Raw genomic sequence first — 25,988 nt, 5'->3', positions numbered from 1 at the left:
GGAGGGAGTGATGTTGAATAGATGGAGACACAGGTCTAATAGAAGTTCTTGCTCCAAGGAAGAGGGGGCTTTTGGCCTCTTGGTGCTGGACCTTCTGGCTGGGCTATTTCCTGCAGCAGCCAGCCTCCCTCAGGCCACATGGCCTGAGAAATCTCTTTACGATCATTGGAGCTTGCCTCACTTCAACATCTAGATTGAGTCATGAGGTTTAGAAAAGGGACAGAAGGACTGTGCTTATTCCTAGTTTCTTTTCTTTCCATTTGCTGATCTGTGGTGCTTAAGTATGCTTGGGAACATTTCATTTTCTTTATTAATAAATACTTTGCATTAATAAATAAAGTAGTAATAAATAATTTATACTAATATTTTTATTATTAAGATTACTAAATAAATAATTTATATTAATACATATTTTAATCTGATGCTGGTAGTGCTCTCTATGCCACAGTACTGTGCCTTCCTAAGCTTCTGAGTGACTTGAGAAGCCCTGGACTACATGAGTGCAACTCAGGTTACCATCCTCCAGGTGGGGCCTGGAAATCTCCCAGAATTACAAGGCACCTCAAGAGGACAGAGATCAGTTCCCATTGTTTCCAGGAAGCCTCTTTCTGGGTGGCATTCTGGGAGATCTCCAGGCATTCTGGGAAATTCCTGGAGATTTTCTCAGGCTATGCCAAATTCCTCTCAGTAGACTCTGAGACAATTCGCTGTTATGTATTGGAACTGGAGTTTGGCCTTTGGGCCCGCAGAGACTTGGCTGAGCTTGAGACACTAAAACACTAGCCGCCTGGATTCAGGAAGGAGGCCCATCAGGGATCGTTAGGCCAGCTATTAACCTATAGTTGTGTATAATGGGATGATGGTAATGGGGTTTTGGGTGGGGAGGTTTGCATGCATATAAGCAGGGCCATTGGTCCTGCCATACAGTTCTGTTCCTATCTCACTATGCTGAATCACTGAATAAAGAGCTGAACTCACTATCTCTTGGGCGTCCTCATGCTTTGAACCCAGTACATTTTACTGGCGACAAAGGTGGGATCCTGGTGAGCGAGAAGCCCCTTCCATTGGCACTGCACCACACATTGCTGCACTCTGCATCCAGCACTGCACAACACATCGCCACCGCCGGACGACATGGCTGTCACTCCAAGACACTTCGATGAGTTCAACGCCACCACCGAGGATTAGGAATCCTACGCCTCCCGCTTCGCTTTCTTCCTGGAGTCTTTGGAGATCACGGATGAGGCAAAGAAGCGGGCCACCTTCTTCCGTGTCTGTGGTCACTTGACATTTGAGATCGCCTGTTCCCTACTGGCTCCTGCCGACCTCAAAGACACGTACTGGACCATCGTGAACCGGTTTCAAGAGCACTTTGCGCCTAAATCCTCCATCATAGTGGCCCATCACGCTTTCTACGGAAGGAACTAGGCAGTGGGTGAGTTGATTATGACGTTTGTTATGGCTCTCCGAAGGGCGGCCCACCACTGCAGTTTCAGCAACCTGAAGGAGGCCCTCTGGGACCGGCTAGTGTGCGGCCTCAGGAATGAAAGAATCCAACGGAGGTTCCTTGCCAAGAAGGACCCGGGTCACAATGGAAGAGGCCCTTGCCACAGAGGCTGCGGACCAATTCACCATGGAAGTCCGTCTGCCACCAAGCCCACCAGGTTCCAAGAGGACCACCACGGCAGCCCACCACGTGGAATTGGCTGATGAAATGGAAGAGGTCCTACAGCTGCCCCAACCTACTCGCCATGCCTCATGCCCGACTGCAATGCCATCTCATGCTGCAATCTCAAATTCCTGTGCCAGATGCGGAGAGCTCCACAAGCAGAGGACCTGACAGTTCCGAGATGTCCAGTGCCGGAACTGTAGTAAAGATGGCCACATCGCCCGAGTCTGCTGCTCCAAAGGGACCCGAAGGCGACAAACCGTGCACCAGGAGTCAACGGATGAGATGGAGCTCCACACCACATCACTCCAACCACTACAGGTACTGCATCTGCCCTTGGACACCCCAGATAAAATCAAGGTGATTGCCTGATGGAATCCTCCATTTCAATTATTTTGGAGGAGGCCCTCAAAAAAATCTGTCCCAATGGATGGCCTCGCCTCTGGCCTGCGGGGTTCATCCTCAGAGACTTTTCATAGAACAATGTAGAAATAAGGGGGTGGGGAAAGTTCCGGGTGCAGTACAGAAATTTTGATGGACTTTTGGACTTGCTGGTGGTGGGTGGCCGACACACAAGTTTGCTGGGTCTGGCATGGTTTGCGCCGTTGGGATTTGCAGTCACGGCAGTGCATAGCTTAATCTCCACAGTCTTGGGGAGGGTTTGCGATGAATATCCGTCCGTCTTTGACGGTACCTTGGGCTGTAACAAAGGGCTGCCAGTGTCCCTAGATCTAGACCCCTAAGTGCGGCCAATCGAATGAAGGCCAGGAGCATCCCTTTCATGCTCAAACCTAAAATTGAGGTGGAACTAGACCGCCTAGTGGCCCAAGGGGTGCTAGAACCAGTGCCCAATGCAACCTGGGAAACTCCAATTGTCACTGCCATAAAGCCTAATGGAGATGTTCGCATCTGTGCAGAGTACAAATGTATGCTGAGCAAGGCTCTACAAGACCACGCCTACCCAGTGCCAGTGGTCAGCCATGTTCTAGCTTTCCTTGCTGGTGCTAAAATCTTGGCAAATTGGATCTGGCACAGGCATACCAACAACTGCCAGTCGATGAAGCCACCGCCAAGGCACAAATGATTGTTACACACAGGGGGGCATTCAAGGTTAAGAGAATGCAGTTTGGGGTCAGCGTGACCCCGGGGATCTTCCAAATGGACTCCCTCTTAAAAGGTATCTCTGGGGTCCAGCTCTTCTTTGATGATGTTCTGATCGCTGCCCTGACGGAAGAGGACTTCATCAACAGTCTCCACGCCATCCTACAACGTTTCGACTCGGCTGGGCTAAAAATGAAGCAGGAAAAGTGCTTCCTGGGTCGAATTCCTAGGATTCTTAGTCGACGCAGAGGGCATCCATCTGGCTCCCAGCAAAGTCAGTGCCATAGTTGATGCCCCGGAACCCAAATACAAACAGGAGCTACAAGCATTTTTGGGGCTCCTGAACTTTTATCATTCCTTCCTGCCCCTCAAAGCCACGTTTGCTGAACTCCTGCACTGTCTCCTTGACAAGAATGCTCCTTGGGTCTGGGGTAAGAAGCAAGCCTCCATATTCTGGGCTGTCAAAGACCTGATGTCCTCCAACAAGGTTCTGGCACACTTCGATGAATCCTTACCGGTCATCCTTGCCTGTGACGCTTCCCTGTATGGTGTCGGGGCGGACCTCAGCCATCGCCTCCTGGACGGTAGGTAGGTGCCAGTGGCTTATTACTCCTGCACCCTGAATTCAGCCAAACGCAACTACGTGCAAATCGACAAAGAAGTGCTGGCCATCGTCGCAGGAGTAAAAAAGTTCCACAACTACCTCTATGGGCAGCCGTACACCATTGCCACAGACCACAAGCCATTGCTGGATCTACTCGTTCCTGACCAGCAAACCCCCCAGATGCTTTTGCCCTGGGTCCTGCGCTGGTCTATTTTTCTAGCAGGCTACCAATACTCTCTGCAGCACTGGCCAGGAAAAGCAATGGGGCATGCTGATGCGCTCAGTCGCCTGCTGTTACCTGCCCAAGACCCGGCCCCAGCCCACCAGATCCAACTCATTGAGGATCTCCCTGACCGACCATTGCAAGCTGCTGACATCGCCTGCCACTCGGGTAAAGATCACATCTTATCCTGCGTCCTCGACTGGGTGGGGAGGGGATGGCCTACCGGCCAGACAGGTCCCAAATTTACAGCCTTTTCCTCATGCTGGGATGAACTCTCTTCCCACAAGGGATGCTTACTCTATGCAGCCGGGTGGTGGTTCCCTTTGCCTTGCACCAATGAGTTTTGAAAGCCCTGCACGAGACTCATTGTTAAAATGAAAGCACTCACCTGGAGCTATGTATGGTGGTCAGGGATGGACAGTGAGATAGAAGCCTGGGTCAAGCAATGCCAGGCCTGCCAGGAAACCCGACCAGAACCACCCCGTGCCCCTGTGCAACACTGGGAGTCCACCTGCAACCCATGGTCCCGGTGTCAAGCATGGTGAAATTCCATTGATAATTGATTGTTATAGGGTCCTGCGTAACACTGGTCTGTGAAGTATCATGGAGGACCCAGCTTTGTTAGCTCTGTTATTCTTTCCTTTCCCCCTTCTTGCTTTATTGCCTGAAAAGTAGAAGTAGTGAGAACTGAAACTAACTTGAGAAGAAGTAATCAGCACCTTCCCATACATTCCTGGTAGGGAGTGTGACACATCTGGGGAAAGCAAGGACAGAGTCCTGATAACACTATGAGAATGTAGACATTTATGATAGTTTATGTGTGAGAGCTACTCCGCACCCCCATCCTTTGGAATCCTTTTGAAATAAGCCTTAAAAGTATTGTATCAATGTATTTGCAGCATTACTCTCAAGAACCTGTTACACAGAAAGTATCAGCCTATCAATAAACGTAGTCTTTGTATCAACTTCAACTCGTCATTGAACCCGCATGCTTGACACCCGGTTGCACTTGGACTTTGCGGGCCCCTTCCAGGGGCAAATATTCTTTATTTTGGTGAACTCATACACCAAGTGGTTGGAGGTAGTCCCAGTCGTTTCCACCTCTTCCCGAGCAGCAATCAGAGTGCTCCATAGGATTTTCTGCACACATGGCATGCCGGACACGGTGGTCACAGACACCGGAATGGCCTTCACTTCAGAGGAGTTCCAAGAATTTCTGGGTCGCTACCTCATCAGGCACATCCACCCTGCCCCATTCCACCTGGCCACCAACGGACAGGCAGAACGGATGGTGCGCACCACAAAAGGGTCTCTCTGGAGATTAATTCACGGAGACTGGGACCACCGATTAGCTGCGTTCCTTTTCGGACATCGAGTGACCCCCTAATGCTACCGCAGGTCATAGCCCAGCAGAGCTTCTCATGGGCTGCTGCCTGACGACCAGACTGGACCATCTCCACCCAGATAGAGCCCCCGATCCTCGGCCGTCACCAGAGTGCCCAGCATAGATCCCTCCCTGAGTTGTCTGAGTCAGAGGCCCAGTTTTGTACAAGTTCTCGATCAATGGGGGCCAAGTCCTGTGCAGACATGTGGATCAACTCCGCCGCATGCTCCCTGCCGAGCCAGACGCTACATCGGACACCACAGAGCAACCCCAGTCGGTGCCACTGTAGGAACCAGAGGGAGTCAGCACCCAGCCAGACCACCTGGAATCGGAGGAACCCCCACTGGGCACCTCCGACATCGGGGACCCTTCAACCGCTCCACAGCCTTAGCCTTCCAGCAGCTCGGCACCAGCAGCCCAGACAAGGGAACCAGACTCCTCGGCCACACCTGAGGGTCTTTGTCGGTCCAACAGGGAGCGACAGAAACCAGCACATCTTAGAGACTATGTTTGCTAGGTGTTGGGAAACTTTGGGGGGAGGAGTGTTATGTATTGGAACTGGAGTTTGGCCTTAGGGCCAGCAGAGACTTGGCTGAGCTTGAGACCCTAAAGCAATAGCCACCTGGATTCAGGAAGGAGGCCCATCAGGGATCGTTAGGCCAGCTATTAACCTATAGTTGTGTGCAATGGGATGATGGAAATGGGTTTCTGGATGGGGAGGTTTGCATGCATATAAGCAGGGCCGTTGGTCCTGCCAGACAGTTCTGATCCTATCTCACTATGCTGAATCACTGAATAAAGAACTGAACTCACTATCTCTTGGGCAACCTCATGCTTTGAACCCAGTACATTTTATTCGCATTTCTATGGCTGGACTCTGGCAGATAATTGCTACATCCAAAGTGGGGAAAACACTATTGAACTCAGAGAGGGGGAAACAGGGAGGACATACTAATAATTGGCAAGAGGGTCCTCAGACTGGGAGGGATGCAGTCAAGATACCAGTGGCCAGCCCTCTAGGGAAGCCCCAAAGAAGGAATTTGGCCCCCTTGGTAACCTGACTGTGGGAGCAGGAGGTCTCAAGGCAGAGCCTCTCTGGGGTGAAGAGAAGCCAGGTATCTGTCCCTCCTAGCAGGCAACCCCCAACAGGACAGGGGGGGGCAGCAAGGACCCTGGTGGAAGGAAATGAAATAGCTCCCTCCTGGAGGTGGCAACCTAAAGGAGGCGTGGACAGAGCAGGGTCTGCAAATTGAGCAGGCCTGTTTCATCACAACCTGTGCTGGCCAAGGGCGGGGGGGAATGGGGCAAAATGGACACTCTCAAGGAGGACCACTAGAACTTTGTCATCTGCAGGAAAATGTAATGCAACTTCACTGTTACTGTATCTTGGCATAGCCCATTCTGCACAACATAGCTGCCCTCCAGCAGCTTTGCACTCATCTGTCCTAGACGGAAGTGAACTCCCTCCCTCTATAGGTGAACAGAAAACTCAGGGCCTCACTACACCAATGCACCAACCTCACTACACCAACACAATGTTCCCTCTAAGCTGCATTGTCTTGTAAGCAAAAATTCTACTTTGTGAGCTACTGGCATTAAAGTTGTGAGCTCCTGCATAAATTAGTGTGCTCTGGAGTCATGCTTCCTGAGCTAAGACAAAAATGTGTGAGTCGGAGGTTAAAAACTGTGAGCTAGTTCACACTAACTCAGCTTAGACGGAACAGAGGTGCTGGGTCATGGGTGCATCAGGGGAGGTCACATTAAAAGTTTTCATTCTCTCAGCACTGCAAGAGGGGAGAAGGAGATTCCCATTTCCCTCCCACGTAGGGTTGCCAATCCCCAGGTGGGGGCAGGGGATCCCCTGGCTTGGATGCCCTCCCGCCGCTTCAGGGTCATCAGAAAGTGGGGGGGGGGGAAATATCCACTGGGCACTCCATTATTTCCTATGGAGACCAATTTCCTTAGAATATAAAGGAGAATTGATCTGCGGGTATCTGGAGCTCTAGGGGGACTGTTTTTTGAGATAGAGGCACCAAATTTGCAGCATAGCATCTGGTGCCTCTCCCCAAGAAATCTTCCAAGTTTCAAGGAGGTACCTCTATCCATTATTTCCAAGGAGGGAAGGCATTTAAAAGGTGTGCATTTAAATGTGATGGCCAGAACTCCCTTTGAAGGTTATTTATGCTTGTCCCGACCTTACTCCTGGCTCCACCCCCAATGTCTCCTGGCTCCACCCCAAAATCTCCTGGCTCCACTCCCAAAGTCCCCAGATTTTTCTTGAATTGGATTTTGGCAACCCTACTCCCACGTGGTGCCAAAGAGGTGAAAAGCCACCCCCACCCTTTCTGCTGATGAAAGCAGGATGGGAGGGAAACCAGAAGCTCCTTCTCCCCCCTGCCATGGCCAAGCCAACAAGCCCTTTCTGAGTGGAGTCTGACCGCCAGGCTGGCTGTACACCCAAGACCTGACCTGCCCTTCCCCACTGCAATGCCGAGGTGGCTAACTGAGTCTGTCCCGGCCTTAAGAATGTTCTTGTAATTAACTGCATTTTCTCCAACAGATTTTCTTGCCTAATTAGACATATTTTATCTAAAATTAACTCATGCATTCTGGGAAATTAACTCGTATTGCTTTTCAGTAAGCATGAGTAGAAAAGCTATTTACATATTTCAGCTCAGTGGGCTTTGGCTGAGAAAAAGTCAAAAATGGGATTTTTTTTTTTAATGCTGTCCATTTTATCCTGTTTGGAATGCTTTCAGTTTGTTTCAAAGGCATGTTTCAAGTATTCGCAGCTGGAGGACATTCAGATGAGATCTGTTCATGTCTTATTTTCTTTCATTAAGTTCTCTTTGGTTCCCCAAGAGTTGCTGACATGGGCTAGTATCTTCAGGCTCATCATCTTCAGGCCAAGCCACCCAAATAACTGTTTGGGGCAGCACCATGAAAAGAAAGCTGATGGACTTGAGGGGGGGGGGTCACTGTGCCCCCAGCTATCCATGTCATAGGAGGCAGCTGGCATCACCTTTTAGTAAGGTTGCCAACCGCCAGGTGGTGGCTGGAGATCTCCTGGGATTACCACTGACCTCCTGACAACAGAGATCTATTCTGAGGAGAAAATGGCTGCTCTGTAAGGTGAACTTTATGGCATCAAAGCCCCTCCCCTCCCCAAACCCTGCCCTCCTCAGGCTCCACCCCCCAAGTTTCCAGCTATTTCCCAGCCCAGAGAGGGCACCTCTACCTCTTAGCCTCTGCCAAGTGGCAGGATGGACCCCGGAGGTGGTTTGTGGGCCTTGATTGCACGTAGGGTTCCCAGGTCCAGGTTGGGGAATTCCTGGAGATTTGGGGGTGAAGTCTGTGGAGGGCAGGAATGGGAAAGGGGAGGGACTTTGGAGAAGTATAATGCCATAGATCCCCCCCCCTCCAAAGCAGCCATTTTCTCCAGGGGAATTGAACTCCATCATGTAGAGATCAGTTGTCATTAGAAGGAAATCTCCAGGCCACATGTGGAGAATGGCAACTGTACTTGATGATAGTGCAAAATATCTTGCTCTAGCTCAGGAAATTTTAACAGAGAATTAATAATGTTTCCATAATTGCGATTTGTACATATCGGAATGCGGTCTTTGCTGCAAGTACAAGAGCACAAATTCGTAAATAAGGTTTCACATAAAACTCACTTTGATCTGGATGTTTGTTTTGTTTAAAATATTTACCCCCTGCTCCCCCCCACCTGAGGGCCTGAGGCAGCTTATATTTCTTTGTACATTAAAGCTATTAATACTGGTGGTGCTTTATGAAGTCTGAAGTAGTGTTGCTTGTATAGAGAATCGGGGTGCAAGCAGCTATTAAATGGCGCCGCAATGCCTGCAAAAAATAGAAGCCCTGAACATTATTGTGTGGCGGTCCTTGTCAAGCATGGTAAAATTCCATTGGTAATTGATTGTTTTAGGGTCCTCCATAAAACTGGTCTGTGAAATATCATGGAGGACCAAGGCCTGTTAGCTCTGCTATTCTTTCCCCCTCCCCCTTCTTACTTTATTGCTTGCAAAGTAAAAGTAGAGAGAAACGAAACTAACTTGAGAAAGAGTAATCAGTACCTTCCCATACATTCCTGTTAGGGAGCGTGACACATCTGGGGAAAGCAAGGACGGAGTCCTGATAACACCATGAGAATGTAGACATTTATGATAGTTTATGTGTGAGAGCGCATCCCTCGCCCCCACCTTTTGGAATCCTTTTGAAGTAAGCCTTAAAAGTATTGTATCAATGTATCTTTAGCATCACTTTCAAGAATCTGTTACACTGAAAGTATTGGTCTATCAATAAACATAGTTTTGTATCAAACTCAACTTGTAATTGAAACCGCATGCTTGACAGTCTTTCTGAGGTGAAAGAGGTGCCTTTCTTAGGGGGCTTGGCTTGTTATATGCAGGGGAGAGGCTTCTTGTCAAACCACTACGGCCACTCTGGCAAACACAGCCCTGGGAAACCAGAGGTTCCCCTTCACAGAAGAAGCTGCTGGAGCAAGGGGAAATCAGGGGGTGCAAAAAAGTATGGGAGCATCAGGGCATCTTGATACAGTGAATCCACTGGGCCAAAAGGTGTGATGCTGCTGCATTGGAGTGAGCAGCTCAGCTTGCCTGAGCATTGGTGGGGTGTGGGTGTGGGTGTACTACATCACTCTAAGCATGCATGTTTTCTCCTTGAACAGACACCTCTCTTTGGGAGCTGCCTTCTGACCCCTCTTCCCTCTCTGTGTTTTTTGTTCTCCCTCATTCATCTCACAGCTCTTCACGGGGTTCCGCATCTCTGCAGGTCTCTCCCTCATACTTCCATGCAGATGATGATGGGTTATCTGGCCATTTGGCATCAGGTAGATCAGGCAGTTGGTTCCATCCAAGGGTCACTTCTAGGCTTGGTTATTGGGACTTGCTTTATGCAGGCTTACCTTTGAGGCTGATCTGGAAACTCCAGCTGGTGCAAAATGCAGTGAGGGTGCACATCTAGCCGGTGTTCCACCAGTTGTACTGGCTACCAATCAAGTAGCTGATCCGTATTGAGGTGCTGGTGATGACCTTTAAAGCCCTATGTAGCCTAGAACTGACATATGTGAGGAACCGCCTCTCCCTGCATTCACTCCATGGACCACCATTTGCTGGTTATCCCCAGCCTGAAGGATGTTTGCTTAGCCTCAGCCAGGACCAGAGCCTTTTCTTCCTTGGCCCCAGTCTGGTGGAACATTTTCTCGATTGAGATCAGGGCCCTCCAAGCCCCATTACAGTCCTGCAGGGCCTGCAAAATGGAGCTGTTCTGCCAGGCCTTTAGTTGAGGTGGTGGGTGTCCAACAGTTGGCCTCCCTGCTGCCACTTTCAGCTCTGTGCTGCTACCAAGAGGATCTTTATAGCTCGACTATAGTCCAACTGCTCCCAGCTTTAAGATGGCTGAACTATAATTCGTATAATGCCTACCCTTTTTAACTGTTTTAATTATGTTGATATTTATTTCTACTTGTTTTAGCTTTTGTCTGCCCTGAATCTGTTTGCAGGAAGGGCAGGATATAAATCTAAGGAAATGAAAAATAAATAAATAAATAATATTCTTTAGAGTAGCCTTCTCAGTCTCCTTGCAACTGCAACCTGATCATGAACTGAATGTACTTGAATAAATGTTTTGCTTTGGCAATATACTTCTTGGGAGTTTTATTTACTGCATGCAATACCCAGCTTTTATGACTGGGCAAACTCAGTTATATTAACTAAATATACCAATAAATGTGTGGTCACCACCTGCCTCTGTTGCCACAGAAGCCACCACCCACTCAGCCAGCCCCGCCTCAGCCAGCCACCCTATCCGCTCGCCTGCACTGCTGCCAGGATGGCACTGGGGGCACCCCAGCCAGCACCACAGCTCATTTCAATGGGGACCCAGGGAAGCTGGAGTTTTTCATCATCCAGGCCCAGAGTTTCTTACGTCAGTGGGGCACCTCGTTCCCTTCAGAATAGTTGCATGTCAATGCTATCAGCACACTAGAAGGCCCAGCAGCTGACTGGTTTGTGGCCCCCAGAGAAAAGGGATGCTTTGGAGGGGGGACTCTATGGTATTGTACCCCACTGAGGTCTCTGTCCTCCCGAGGCTCCATCCCCAAATCTTTCCAGCCTGGATCTGGGGGCCTGATCTTCGTAGACCAGAAATAAGCTGTAATTCCAGGGGACCCCCAGGTCCCACCTGGAGGTTGGCAATCCTAGATCTATGGTTCCAAATTACTTTTCCAGAGCCAGTGCCTGGTGGCATTTTGTTCGCATTTTACTGCTAGGCACATAATTCAGACCATACGTGGAATGCCCCAGGCCACAGAACATCTGCAAACAGCAAGTGTAACAAAACTTTACAGCACTGATTACAAAATGCTGCTGGCTGTTCAAAATAGTTTATGGGTGCACATACCTTTGGAAACCCTTTCCAGTAGCTCTGTCTACTTCAGAGCTCATCTATAAATAGGATCCATGTATTTGCACAGGGTGCCTTTTCCCAGAAATGAAGTGGTCCTTCAGTGTTGAGGGCCAGATGCTGATACCATTACAAGTTTTCAAGTGGCGTAATCTGTCTTGATTTGTGGTTGTGTAGAGGAAGCACTTCATGCGCTCATACATATCAAAGTGAAGATAAGCCTTCCCCCCCACACACACACACACGCTGATCCCCTTTGCTACCCCTCCAGTTTGATTATTTGAGACTGGAATTAGGGTTGCAAGTTCTGGGTTGGGAAACTGCTGGCACTTTAGGGGTGGGGCCTGGGGAGGGTGGGGTTGAGAAGTCCTCACCCTCCCAAGCAGCCATTTTCTGATCACTGTAGCCTGGAGACAGCTGTAATTCCAGGAGATCTCTGGAGGTTGACAGCCTTAGGCTTGTTCCTTACAGCCAGTTTGTTCAGCTGTGAGGGTGGGGTTACCCTGAAGGTGAGTTTGCCTGAACCAATAGATTTTGGAGAACTGAATACGAACTATGGTAATAATAGTGCTTGGGGAGCAACAGTGGGAGGGCGTTTAGTGTCCTGGCCCCACTGGTGGACCTCTTGATAGTGCCTGGGTTTTTTTTTGGCCACTGTGTGACAAAGAGTGTTGAACTGGATGGGCCAGTGGCCTGATCCAACATGGCTTCCCTTATGGTCTTATGTTCTAGATCCAGGTGGGCAGCTATGTTGGTCTGAAGCAACAGAACAAAGTTGGAGTCCATTCACATGAAAGCTTACTTTCTGAATAAAACTTTATTGGTCTTAAAGGTGCTACTGGACTCCAGCTTTGTTCTGTGGTAATATCTCATCATTTTGCCAGAAATAGCCAGTATAGATATGTCCATGGAGTAGTTGTCATGGGACTAGAATCTTAAATACATGGGAGCAGTTGTCAGGACTAGAATCTTAAACCCTGAAACTCATTGAAGATGAGGCATGAAAACTGGCTGATTGAGGGCCCCTGCTGGTGTGATATAGAAAGCTCGAAGTGCCAAGGATGCAGTCTGGGGAGGAGGACACTATATGATGTGATATCTAAAAATGTGGTAGCTAAAAAGGTGATGTGGTAGCTAAAAAGGCCAATGTGATTTTGGGCTGTATCAACAGATGTATAGTGTCCAGATCATGTGAAGTGATGGTATTGCTTCGCTCTGATCTGGTTGGATCATACCTAGAGTATCGTATACCTAGAGTACCACAATTTAAAAAGGATATAGAGAAGGTGGGATGCATCTAGAGGATAATGAAGATGGTGAGGGGTCTGGAGACCAAGAACTATGAGGAAAGTCTGAAGGAGTTGGGTATGGAGAAGAGACGACTGAGAGGTGGTATTGGCTGTCATATAGAGGATGGTGTGGAGTTGTTTTCTGCTGCCCCAGAAGGTCAGACCAGAACCAGTGAGTTAAAATTAAACCAGAAGAATTTCTACTAAATGTTAGGAAGAACTTCCTGATGGTTCCTCAGAGGAACAGGCTTCCGCAGAAGGTGGTGGTCTCTCCTTCTTTGGTAGTTTTTAACAGAGGCTATTTGGCCATCTGACAGCAATGCTGATTCTGTGAACTTAGGGAGAGGTATCTGCGAATTTCCTGCATTATACAGGGAGTTGGACTAGATGACCCTGGAGGTATCTTCCAACTCTATAATTCTATGATTCTAGATTGGTAGTTACCTGGATCCTCCTTTCATCTCATCTTGAAGATGGGGACAACATTTGGCTACCTCCAATCTTCTGGCACCTCACCTGTTCTCCCAGAATTCTCAAAAATAATGTCCAGAGGCTCAGAGATAATGCCCACAAGTTCTCTTAGTGCCCTTGGATTCAGTTCCTCTGGCCCAAAGGATGTAGTTTCTGTTGCTTCAGACCAACACAGCTGCCCACCTGAATACCAGTGTGCAGTAGGCCTATAGGTCTCAAAATTTTGTGTCTTACATCCCATCAATCACTCTATCAAAGAAACAAAAATCCCACTTTCCCCAAGAAGGACACATATATCTTTACAGATTCTGCTATTATAGTTACTATCTATGGTAAGTTTTAAAGATATAAACATTGCTGTGATATTACTGGGAGTGAATATTATTTTCCAAGCCAGAGCTGGCAACATTCCTTGGTGACACTTTGAGCCTTGAGATGAAGGGAGGGGGCTGCAGCTCAGTGGCAGAGTGTCTGCTCTGTGCATAGAAGGTCCCAGGTTCAATCCCTGACAGTATCTCCAGTTGAAAGAACCAGGCAGGAATTGAAGAGAAAGACCTCTACCTGAGTCTCTGGAGAGCCTCTGCCAGTCTGAGTAGACTAGACTGACCTGAATGGACTAATGGTCTAATTCAGTATGAGGCAGCTTCATGTGTTCATAAGAGGTGGGAAGAGCAGCTGTGTTTGTGTGTGGGGGTGGCTATTTCCCCCTTTTCTTGGGCTCCATGCGGCCTCAGCGACATGATCCTAGGCCATGTGAAACCTGAGAAAGGGGCAAACTGGGGTTTCACATGGCCATTTTTGCTGAGGAAATGGAACGGGAGGGAAGACAGGAGCCCCTCCCCCATCCCAGCAGTACTAGGAGCCATACAGAGAGAGGGGGAGATTTGTCAGGTGAGTTCTCACTACTGAGAGTAGGGCTGGGGGACCCCCAACCCAGCTCTTGTCACATGATCAACCATATAGACCCCTCCTGTGACTGCCTGCCTCCACTATCTCCACTCATGTGCATAAGGTGTGGCCTGCCTAAAGGCAGCTGCATTGGGCAGGGCGATTTGTCCTGGGGGGGGGGGGAGGCATGGCTGCCAGGTGGTTTTACCTGATACTCAATGGCTCTCTGATGGTAGCTCAGCAGCTGCCTCAGGCATAGAGATGAGCTCACCTTCCAGTAAGGACTGCTCTTTTTACATCTCAGCTGCTTCTGTGTGCTTGCTATTGGGGGAAGCAAAGTCTTTCCCCTCAGCCTCTAACCTGGGAGCTTCAATGAGAGCCTGCATTCTATCAGCACATGAAATAAGCCAATTGCTTGTCACTGTAGAGAGGAGGCAAAGGTCTGGGCATCTGCCTGTTCCTGCCTGCCAGGCAGCTGGTACAAGCAAAGCATCAGGGCCCATCATAGATAGGCTGTTGCTGCCTCCTCACACAGACTGGCTTTGGCATGCCAGGCTGGTGGCTACAGGGAATGAGAACATCCTCCTCAGACCAACGGGATGCCACAGGGGCTGGTTGTGAATGGAAACAGTGATTCATCTCGTGTGTCTGGAAGGAGGGTGGGTGGAGGGTTCCTTGTGTGGAAAAGCAGGGCCAAGGGCTGCAAGAGTTCCGGCATTTGCTTTCTTTCCCCTTTTTTTTTTAGAAATGCTCCTCAAGGAACTTGCCTAACCTGGGAAACTTTCTGATCAAGTTTCTTCAGATCTTCCTAATATTATCCAGGGTTCTACTGTTCAAGAGTGTTTGGGGGTCTTTTGGAATGACAACACCAACAAGCTGTCTAATTCTGAAGAAGTGAGATTCATGAAAGCTCATGCTCTTCCATAGGTGTCCCCCCCCCTTCAGTTTTTAAGGTGCTACTGAACTCTTGCTCTTTTCTAAAGTATTCTAATTGACATGGCAGTAAACTCTACTTATTTCAGTGGGCCTTATACTCCAATTTGTGGATAGAGATCTCCACATTCTCCCAAGGCTTCACTGTTGTCTTGACATCTTTACTTCTTGCACATTGATTCCAGACACATTTCAGGTAGGCACCCATTTTGGAAGTGGAGGCATAAAGAGATGTGAGTCCCTGGTGCTGGATTTGTGGGTTTGGGGGTGTGGGAGAAAACTTCCCACGTACTTGCCTGCCATTAAACATCTTGCCCATGCAGATGGTTACAAGTAATGTGGTAAAAGAATTTCTGTGGTTCAACAACCAGAATACAGGAAATTCATGACTTGCAATACACCTGAAAGACTCTTTTATATGATTCAAATCTGGATGTTTCCAATTAAGCACAAACATTACCTTCCCCCTTCTAATCATGACCTTGGTGTGCTCTTAGGGGTGAATTCTATCAGGCTGTTCACTAAAAGTTCTGTCAAGCAATGTGAATCTTTCTTTTAATAATATAGTGCTAATAGTGTGATGCTAACTGAATGTATCTGTAAAGCTCCATGAATGTTACTAACCATGAACTAAGCTGGGCACATCAAAGCAGGGAATAGCCAGAGTGTAGTTCGCGCCTCTTTTGCCTCTCTCGCTTTCACTAACAAATGCAGGAATTTACTCTTTGAAGATAAGTGCCTCCAGGGACAGGTTCTCAGGCCTGGTCCCAGGAAAAGAAACCACTGGGGAGATAAGAAGTTGCCTTGTGAAGATTCACACATGAATACAGCATTGTTTAGAGAATGTAGCTTTGGTTAGGAAACCTTTGATGTGCCACCTTTAAGTATGCCCTCCACTGTTACTATGTATCAGTTCCAATACCTAGCTCAATAGAAGCATCTTGGATTATCAATAAATCATACTTTGTTTCAAATCAAGGACTGATTTCTTTGAGATCTACTTGCTTGACATTTTGGAACTGATCCATATTTGGAGTTTATCTGAACCGGCCACTTTTAAGCCGGATGGCTGAAAAAGTTCTGGATAACAGAGAACCCAATGAACCCTTTGGACTAGCAGGAGTAAAAACTCCCCCCTGGCACATCGTCAGGGCGCGGAGAGTAGTGGGTCGTGGATCCCCACTGCACATCTAGGAGCTGTTTATCACTCCACGGAAGTGGGAGCCACGAACCTCCACCACCCTGATGGACAAGGCTCCGGCACGCCACGAGACCCTCCTGATGAGGCCAAGCCAAGGGGGAAAGAGCAGTAACCCTGGCGAGAGGAGGGATGACTGCCCAATTCAGGAGGATGATGAACGGGAAGAGCCAAGGTCAGACGATGACCGCGGGCGCAGATCGGAGTCAGAGGAGGAGAACGGGAGCCTGCCCAAGGAAACAAATATCCTGAAGAAAGTGAGGGGAGAGATGGCGACCATGGCCCGGTAGCTGCGGGACAAGAGCCAAGCGAATGCCACATTCGTGGCCCGTGAGATGCAGAGGCAGATCGACCGGGTGTGGGGCTACTTGGGAGAGAGCAACCGTCTTCCCATCCCGTACCCAAGTTTCTGTCATGCAAGCCAGGTCCATGTCCTGCCCGATTAAAAAATCCTGCAGGACTGAGGTCCGCCTGGGTTCTCCATCCTTCACCAGGCTTGGACTAGCGGGCGGGGGGGAGGGGTGGTGTTTTTCATACGAGAGGATTTCTCCTTCAGGGCACTCCCGCCGCCAAAGATCATGGGTATGGAGTGTGCTGGCTTGATGTGGGATGTTGGGGAGAGGTTAGTAATCTGGCTGGTGTACCGTCCGCCTAATGCACCGGCCAGTGCCTTACCGTCCCTGATGGAGGCTGTAGTAGGCTGGGCATTGGAGTACCCTCGGCTTATAGTCCTGGGTGACTTCAATGTCCATGCCGAGGACGTGGCTTCCACTCGGGCGACAGACCTAGTGTCTTCCATGGCAGCACTGGGACTCTCCCAATATATAACAGCGCCCAAGCATCGGGCTGGACACACATTAGACCTGATCTTTGCGGCGGGAATTGTATTGGATCAGATTTCTGCCGAGGCAGTACCATGGTCTGACCATTATGCCCTGAGGGCCCATGTAGATACACCGCCCTTACCCCATTTAGGCGGCAAGCAAGTTTTAGCTCGCCCACGAAGGCAGATGGACCCCTTGCGGCTTCAAATGGCTTTGCGGAATCCCTGGCCCTCTAGTGACTCGCTAGATGAGCTAGTGGAAATCTGGAATAGCCAGCTTTCCACAGCCATTGACGAGATCACTCCCCAATGTCCTCTCCATCCTCGTTCACGATCCGCTTCGTGGTATACCCCGGAGCTGTGATCAATGAAATGACGATTGAGACAACTAGAGAGACAATGACGATGTACTTGCGACGAAGCTTCAAGAACATCTTATAGGTCATTTATGCGGACCTATGAGATGGCAGTCCGGGCCACAAAGAAGGTTTACTTTGCGTCCCAGATTGCATCTGCGACCTCGCGCCCAGCACAATTGTTTAGTATAATTTGATCATTAACAGTTTTACCGCAAGGTAAACCAAACGTTAGAGATTTGGAAATTGGCTGCGAGGCTTTTGGGAGTTTTTTCGCAGATAAGGTCTTGTCGCTCCAACGCGACCTCCCCGCCATAATTGAAACAGTGAAAGAACTTGAGGCACCGAGTGCGTCTTCTGGTCCAATTCTGGACTCCTTCAACTCACTCAGCCTGGAGGAAGTCGATAGGATCCTTTTCGCTGTGCGCCCTATGACCTGTAGGTTGGATCCGTGCCCGTCCTGGCTTATAAAAGCTAGCCAAGCGCTGTTACGTGAGCCACTACAGGGTATTGTCAACAGATCCCCAGTAGAAGGGATCTTTCCCACACCTCTTAAAGAGGCGGTGGTCCATCCCCTCTTGAAAAAACCATCTGCAGATCTGGCTGTATTGGCGAGCTATCGGCCAGTATCAAACCTTCCCTTTCTGGGTAAGGTCATAGAGCGGGCGGTGGCAACTCAGCTACAGGGATTCCTAGATGACACTTCCACACTGGATCCATTTCAGTCCAGCTTTCGACCAGGTCATGGGACGGAGACGGTTCTGGTCACCCTCATAGATGACCTCATGCGACATCTGGATTGGGGCAGCTCAGCGGTGCTGTTATTATTAGATCCGTCAGCCCCATTTGATATGGTTGACCATCAGCTACTGACTAGCCGCCTTGCCGACGTGGGGATTCAGGGGTCTGCCTTACAGTGGTTGGCCTCTTTCCTTTATTTATTTATTTATCTGAGATTTATATCCCACCCTTCCCACTAGGTGGCTCAGGGCGGCTTACAACATGTAAAACTAACATAAAATATAAAATTAAGCATTAAAATTAACATTACATAATTTATAGTTAAAAATCTAAACATTTGTTATATACATAAAACATTAAAATCATTCAGCGGTCTTAAGTTACGCTCAATTCAAATTCGATGTTCAGTGTTCAGTGTTCAGTACTCGGTGCCGGTCAGTTGTGGACCAGCCGGAAGAGGGCTGTCTTACAGGCCCTGCGGAATTGGGTAAGGTCCCGCAGGGCCCTTACCTCTTCTGGCAGCTGGTTCCACCAAGATGGAGCCATTATGGAGAAGGCCTTGTCCCTTGTAGCTTTCAAACGGGCTTCTTTTGGATCGGGGACAAAGGCCTTCAAGATCGGGGACAAAGGGTGGTGATAGGGAAAGAATCATCCTGAAGGCACCCACTTATATGTGGTGTGCCACAGGGTGCGGTTCTGTCCCCGATGTTATTTAACATCTATATGCGCCCCCTTGCCCAGATTGTCAGGAGGTATGGGCTGGGATGTCACCAATATGCAGATGACACCCAGCTCTATATTGATGGGTGGTCACTCCGACTGTACCTTGGAAAATCTAGACCTGGCTCTTCAAGCCGTAGCATCTTGGCTCAGGCTGAGTGGGTTGAAGTTGAATCCGACGAAGACGGAGGTTTTCTATCTGAGTCGGGGTGGTCCGGGCGGGGGGGGAGATCCCTCTGCCAGCTCTTGATGGGGTGTCACTAATCCCGGCCCCCAAGGTCAAGAGCTTGGGTGTGCTCCTGGAGTCCTCTCTTACAATGGAGGCCCAGGTAGCAGCCACTACTAGATCCACCTTTTTTCATCTTCGGCCGGTGCGGCAGTTGGCCCCCTTCCTGGAGCACAACGACTTAGCACTGGTAATCCATGCTATGGTCACCTCAAGAATAGATCACTGTAACTCTCTCTACATTGGGCTAGCCTTGGCACTGACCTGGAAACTACAGCTAGTGCAGAACGCTGCAGCATGGCTGCTAATGGGGCTCCCCCGGTGGGAGCACATTCGGCCAGTGCTGAGAGAGCTGCACTGGCTACCTATTGTGTTCTGAGTCCGTTTCAAGGTGTTGGTATTGACCTTTAAAGCCCTCTATGGTCAGGGGTCTGTCTATCTGCGGGTCCGCCTTTCCCCATACGTTCTCCGGAGAGCACTGCGTTCAGGGACAAAAAATCTGTTGTCCATCCCTGGACTAAGGGAAGCTAGGTTGCGGCAGACGCGAGCTAGGGCCTTCTCGGTGGCAGCGCCAGAATTGTGGAATGCTCTCCCAGAGGCCATAAGGGCCCTGCGGGATCTTTCCACTTTCCGCAGGGCCTGTAAGACCGAACTGTTTTGACAGGCCTTTGAGATCTAACCTAATTTGGGAGAGAGCTGCCACTCTACACTTACAGAGTACCATGATCACCATTTATATTTATGTTAAATTATATCATAGTGATACAGCACCAAAAATGCAATGGAATGTTTTAATGTTTAAGTGTTTTAAATAATTTTAAATTGTAGTTTTATTGGTTAAATTGTAAAAATGTATGTTGTTAGCCGCCCTGAGTCTGCTTGCGGAGAGGGCGGGATAGAAATTTAAAGTAATAAATAAATAAATAAATTGTGTGGCCACCTTTATTTTCCAGCACTGCCTTAACCCTCTTGGACATAGAGTTCACCAGAGCTTCACAGGTTGCCACTGGAGTCCTCTTCCACTCCTCCATGACAACGTCTTGTGGCTGGTGGATGTTAGAGACCTTGCGCACCTCCACCTTCCATTTCAGGATGCCCCACAGATGCTCAATAGGGTTTAGGTCTGGAGACGTGCTTGACCAGTCCATCACCTTTACCCTCAGCTTCTTTAGAAAGACAGTGGTCATTTTGGAGGTGTATTTGGGGTCGTTATCATGTTGGAATACTGCCCTTCTTCCCAGTCTCTGAAGGGAGGGGATCATGCTCTGCTTCAGTATGTCACAGTACATGTTGGCATTCATGGTTCCCTCAATGAACTGTAGCTCCCCAGTGCTGGCAGCACTCATGCAGCCCCTGACCATGACATTCCCACCACCATGCTTGACTGTAGGTAAGACACACTTGTCTTTGTACTCCTCACCTGGTTGCCGCCACACACGCTTGACACCATCTGAACCAAATAAGTTTATCTTGGTCTCATCGAACCACAGGACATGGTTTCAGAAATCCATGTCCTTAGGCTGCTTGTCTGCAGCAAACCGTTTGCAGGCTTTCTTGTGCTTCATCTTTAGAAGAGGCTTCCTTCTGGGATGACAGCCCTGCAGACCAATTTGATGCAGCGTGCAGCGTATGGTCTGAGCACTGACAGGCTGACCCCCCACCCCTTCAACCCTTGAAGCAATGCTGGCAGCACTCATATGTCTATTTCCCAAAGCCAACCTCTGGATATGACGCTGAGCACGGGCACTCAACTTCTTTGGTCGACCAAAGGAGGGCTTTAAACTAAATTGTATGGGGGGAGCAAGACAATAATTCAAAGCCTCGTATGATGTCAGAAACTGGGGATAAGAACATTAAAGATTTGCAAAGAGTGGTGCATGCGCTAGGTAATGTTAACTTGCAGGCTTGTACGGAAACTCAACCCTCAGGATGCATAAAACGTGGATTTCGATGTCTCTACACTAATGCACAGAGTATGGGAAAAAACAGGAGAAACTGGAAGTCCTAATAAAGGAAGGAGACTATGAAGAAGAAGAAGAAGAAGATGAAGAAGATATTGGATTTATATCCCGCCCTCCACTCCAAAGAGTCTCAGAGCGGCTCACAATCTCCTTTACCTTCCTCCCCCACAACAGACACCCTGTGAGGTGGGTGGGGCTGGAGAGGGCTCTCACAGCAGCTGCCCTTTCAAGGACAACCTCTGCCAGGGCTATGGCTGACCCAAGGCCATGCTAGCAGGTGCAAGTGGAGGAGTGGGGAATCAAATCCGGTTCTCCCAGATAAGAGTCCGCACACTTAACCACTACACCAAACTGGCTCTATGAAATAATAGGCCTTACTGAAACTTGGTAGGATGACACTCACAACTGGAATATTAAGATTCAGGGGTACAACTTATTTAAAAGGAACAGGAAAATGAAAAAGGGCGGAGGTGTAGCAGTATATGTGAAGGAGGTATATACTTGAACATATGAACATATGAAGCTGCCTTATACTGAATCAGACCCTTGGTCCATCAGAGTCAGTATTGTCTACTCAGACTGGCAGCAGCTCTCCAGGGTCTCAAGCTGAGATTTTTCTCACCTATTTGCCTGGACCCTTTTAGTTGGAGATGCCGGGGATTGAACCTGGGACCTTCTGCTTACCAAGCAGATGCTCTACCACTGAACCACCGTCCCTCCCCCTACTTGTGAGGAAATATGTGAATCTGAGCATGGCAGCTCAGTTGAGAGTCTCTGAGAAAAAATAAAAGGAGTAAGAGATAACAGTGATATTATTGTGGGGGTCTGCTATAGACCACCAAGTCAGTCAGAGGACTGGGATAAGATACTTCTACAGCAGATTGCAAAGTTCTCCAAGAGAAGGGATACAGTGATCATGGGAGATTTCAATTACCCAGACATCTGTTGGAAATACAACTCTGCTAAAAATAAAAAGTCAAATAGATTCCTGGCTTGTCTTGCTGACAACTTCCTTTTCCAGAAAGTGAAGAAGGAAACAAGGGGATCTGCTATCTTGGATTTGATTCTCACCAACAAGGAGGAATTGATTGAAGAAGTGGAAATAGTGGGCACCCTGGGCAGTAGTGACCATGTGATTTTGGAATTTACAATCTTAGGGAAGGTAAAAGCTATACGTAGTCAGACTTATAGGTTGGACTTTAGAAAGGCAAACTTTGATAAACTATGCTGGTAAAATCCCATAGTCAGAGATACTTAGAAGGAAGGGGGTTCAGGAGGGGTGGGAGTTTCTTAAAGGCGAAATACTGAAAGCGCAATCACAGATGATTCTTGTGAGAAGAAAAAATGGAAAAAACCTAAAGAAGCCAAAGTGGCTCCATAAACAGCTCTCTAAAGACTTGAGAAATAAAAAAGACTCCTTTAGGAATTGGAAGGAGGGCCTTATAACCCAGGATGAATATAAACAAATCACCAGTTCTTGTAGAGAAAAAGTTAGGAAAGCTAAAGTTCAGTATGAGCTTAGGCTGGCCAAAGATGCTAAAAACAACAAAAAAGGGTTCTTTTCTTATGTTCAGAGTAAGAAAAAGAGCAAGGATATGGTAGGCCCATTGCGAGGGCAAGAAAGTGAAATTGTAATGGGTAATGCAGAGAGGGCGGAACTGCTCAATTCCTACTTTTGTTCAGTCTTCTCTTCTGAGGGACTCAACATGGCAAAAACAGAACATATAAGGAGGGTATGAAGTTCCAACCTAGGATCAGCATAGGGGTGGTACATAAACACCTGGTTTCTTTAAATGAAACTAAGTCCTCAGGGCCAGATGAATTGCATCCAAGGGTTCTAAAAGAGCTTGCGGATGTAATTTCTGAGCCTCTGGCTATTATTTTTGAGAATTCTTGGAAAACAGGAGAGGTGCCAGAAGATTGGAGGTGGGTGAATGTTGTCCCCATCTTCAAGAAGGATCCGGGTAACTACCGACCCATCAGCTTGATGTCTATACCTGGAAAAGTTTTAGAACAAATCATCAAACAGTCGGTCCTGGAACATTTAGAAAGAATGTATGTGATTACTAAGAGCCAGCATGGTTTTCTCAAGAACAAGTCATGTCAGCCTAACCTGATCTCTTTTTTTGATAAAGTGACTACCTTGCTGGATCAGGGAATGCTGTAGACATTGTTTATCTTGATTACAGTAAGGTTTTTGATAAAGTTCCACATACTATCCTTGTTGACAAGTTGGTAAAATGTGGTTTGGATCCTGTTACCATTAGGTGGATCTGTAACTGGTTGACAGATCACACCCAAAGAGTGCTTGTGAATGGTTCCTCATCCTCTTGGAGAGGAGTGACAAGTGGAGTGCCTCCAGGATCTGTCCTGGGACCTGTTTTGTTCAACATCTTTATAAACAATTTGGATGAAGGAATAGAGGGAATGCTTATTAAATTTGCCGATGATACCAAATTGGGACGGGTTACAAATACAGTAGAAGACAGAAACAGGATATAGGATGCCCCTGACAGGCTGGAAAACTGGGCTAAAACCAAGAAAATGAATTTTAACAGGAATAAATGTAAAGTTTGGCAATTCGGTAGGAAAAATCCCATGCATAGTTATAGGATGGGGAAACTTGTCTTAGCAGTAGTATGTGCGAAAAGGATCTTAATGGATCTTACACTGAAAATGAGTCAACAGTGTGATGCGGTGGCTAAAAAGGCATATGAAATTTTGGGCTGTATCAACAGAAGTATAGTGTCCAGATCACGTGATGTGATGGTATCGCTTTACTCTGCTCTGGTAAGACCTCACCTGGAGTATTGTGTTCAGTTTTGGGCACCACATTTTAAGAAGGATATAGACAAACTGGAATGGGTCTAGAGGAAGGCGACGAAGATGGTGAGGGGTCTGGAGACCAAGTCCTATGAGGAAAGGTTGAAGGAGTTGGGGATGTTTAGACTGGAGAGGTGGTGGCTGAGAGGTGATATGATCACCATCTTCAGGTACTTGAAGGGCTGTCATATAGAGGATGGCGTGGAATTGTTTTCTGTGGCCCCGGAAGGTAGGACCAGAACCAATGGGTTGAAATTAAATCAAAAGAGTTTCTGGCTCAACATTAGGAAGAACTTCCTGACTGTTAGAGCAATTCCTCAGTGGAACAGGCTTCCTTGGGAGGTGGTGGGCTCTCCTTCCTTGGAGATTTTTAAACAGAGGCTGGATGGCTATTATTATTATTATTGAGTTTCCTACACTGTGCAGGAGGTTGAACTACATGACCCTAGAGGTCCCTTCCAACTCTATGATTCTGTGACCATGGCGAGGCCTGTTCTTAGTGGAACCTGTCCTGTTAAACTGCTGTATGGTCTTGGCCATTGTGCTGCAGCTCAGTTTCAGGGTCTTGGCAGTCTTCTTATAGCCTAGGCCATCTTTATGTAGAGCAACAATTCATTTTTTCAGATCGTCAGAGAGTTCATTGCCATGAGGGAGTGAGAGCGATAACCTGCTCCCCCTTCACACCTGATACCTTATACCACTAACAAGTCACATGACACCAGGGAGGGAAAACGGCTACTTGGGCCCCATTTGGACATTATCACTTAGGGGTGTACTCAGTTTTGTTGTCAGCAGTTTAGACATTAATGACTGTGTGTTGCGTAATTTTGAGGGGAAAGCACATTTACACTGTTATACAAGCTGTAGACTCACTACTTTACATTGTAGCCAAGTGTCATTTCTTCAGTGCTGTCACATGAAAAGATATTCTTAAATATTTACAAAATATGAGGGGGTGTTCTCACTTCTGTGACATACTGTATATCCCACCCTTGTCTCGAACAGGAACTCTAAGAGGCCTACAACATTCTCCTCTCTTCCATTTAATCCTCATGATTTAGTTTCATGACTGAGTAAACCCTCTAAAAAGCCACCATGAGGGTCCCCGCCCCATGTTTTCTCATATGTGTGAAGCAAGAAATCGGGCAAGGGTGGGACTTCCAAGAAGAAAAGGCCCTCGTGACCAGACAAACACAATCTGATTGCTGTTTCAGCATTGGTTATGAAACCCGGCACTGAAGCCCTGGGAAATGTGGGAAGTGCCTGTCTTTTCAAAGAGAGAGAGAGAGAGTGAGAGAAAGAGCAGCTTCCAATGCATGTTGATCTGCTCAAAAATCCAGATCATTTTTTGCCTAGCAAATGCCCAGTAGGAGTTTCAGAAGTCAGTTGTGGTCAATTGTGCCGTTTCTCTCGCTCTTCTTCAAAGGGGATAAAGCTTTTGAGTGCAGTGAATAAACTGCACGATTACATCTTCATTTGTCAGTAATGGGATTACCACGTTGCTGAAAAAGGCTTCAGACAAACATACATGTTTAAAATTGGTGTAAATTATCCGAGAGGATTGGGGGAAATCTTGGGGGCTCTGGAGGCCCCAGCCCCCTTCTTCTTTAGAAAGTCAGCCCGCAGGCCAGAGACTTGAATAGCTGGAGATCAGCTGACGGTTTCCTGCTGTGGGCTGTTGCTGTTTTGCTGTGCCCAGACCCAGTGAACTGGAAAATACAATTATACACATCCAAGAGAACAGTTAAGGTTTTTGACTCCAGCTAACAAGCTAAGGATTTTGCAACTAATTGATTTTTATCTCTGGATGGAGAAGATGTCATAAATCCTCATCAACAAACAATAATGAAGAGATCAAGGCTGTTCCAGAGAAATATAAGAAGGGCTGCTCCATGGGGCAATAATCGCTTTCAAGGGGGCAACTCCATGCACTGAGAAAGTTTTCTGTGTGCCAAAAAGGCTGTGGATGAAGAGAAGCTAATGGAGAGCTACAGAAGTTTAAAAAAGAACCCAATTAGATTAAAGTTTGTCAGATAGACAGAGGTCCTTCTCAAATATGGGTCTGAGCAAAAGCTCAGAGGAAAAGAGGGAGAGTCTCTTCTGGATACAATTGGAACAAAGTGGCAGCAAA

The sequence above is a fragment of the Heteronotia binoei genome, chromosome 9, assembly GCF_032191835.1.
Source record: "Heteronotia binoei isolate CCM8104 ecotype False Entrance Well chromosome 9, APGP_CSIRO_Hbin_v1, whole genome shotgun sequence".
Lineage (NCBI taxonomy): Eukaryota > Metazoa > Chordata > Lepidosauria > Squamata > Gekkonidae > Heteronotia > Heteronotia binoei.
The sequence above is the reverse complement of the archived record's forward strand: the minus strand, read 5'-3'. Positions refer to the sequence as shown.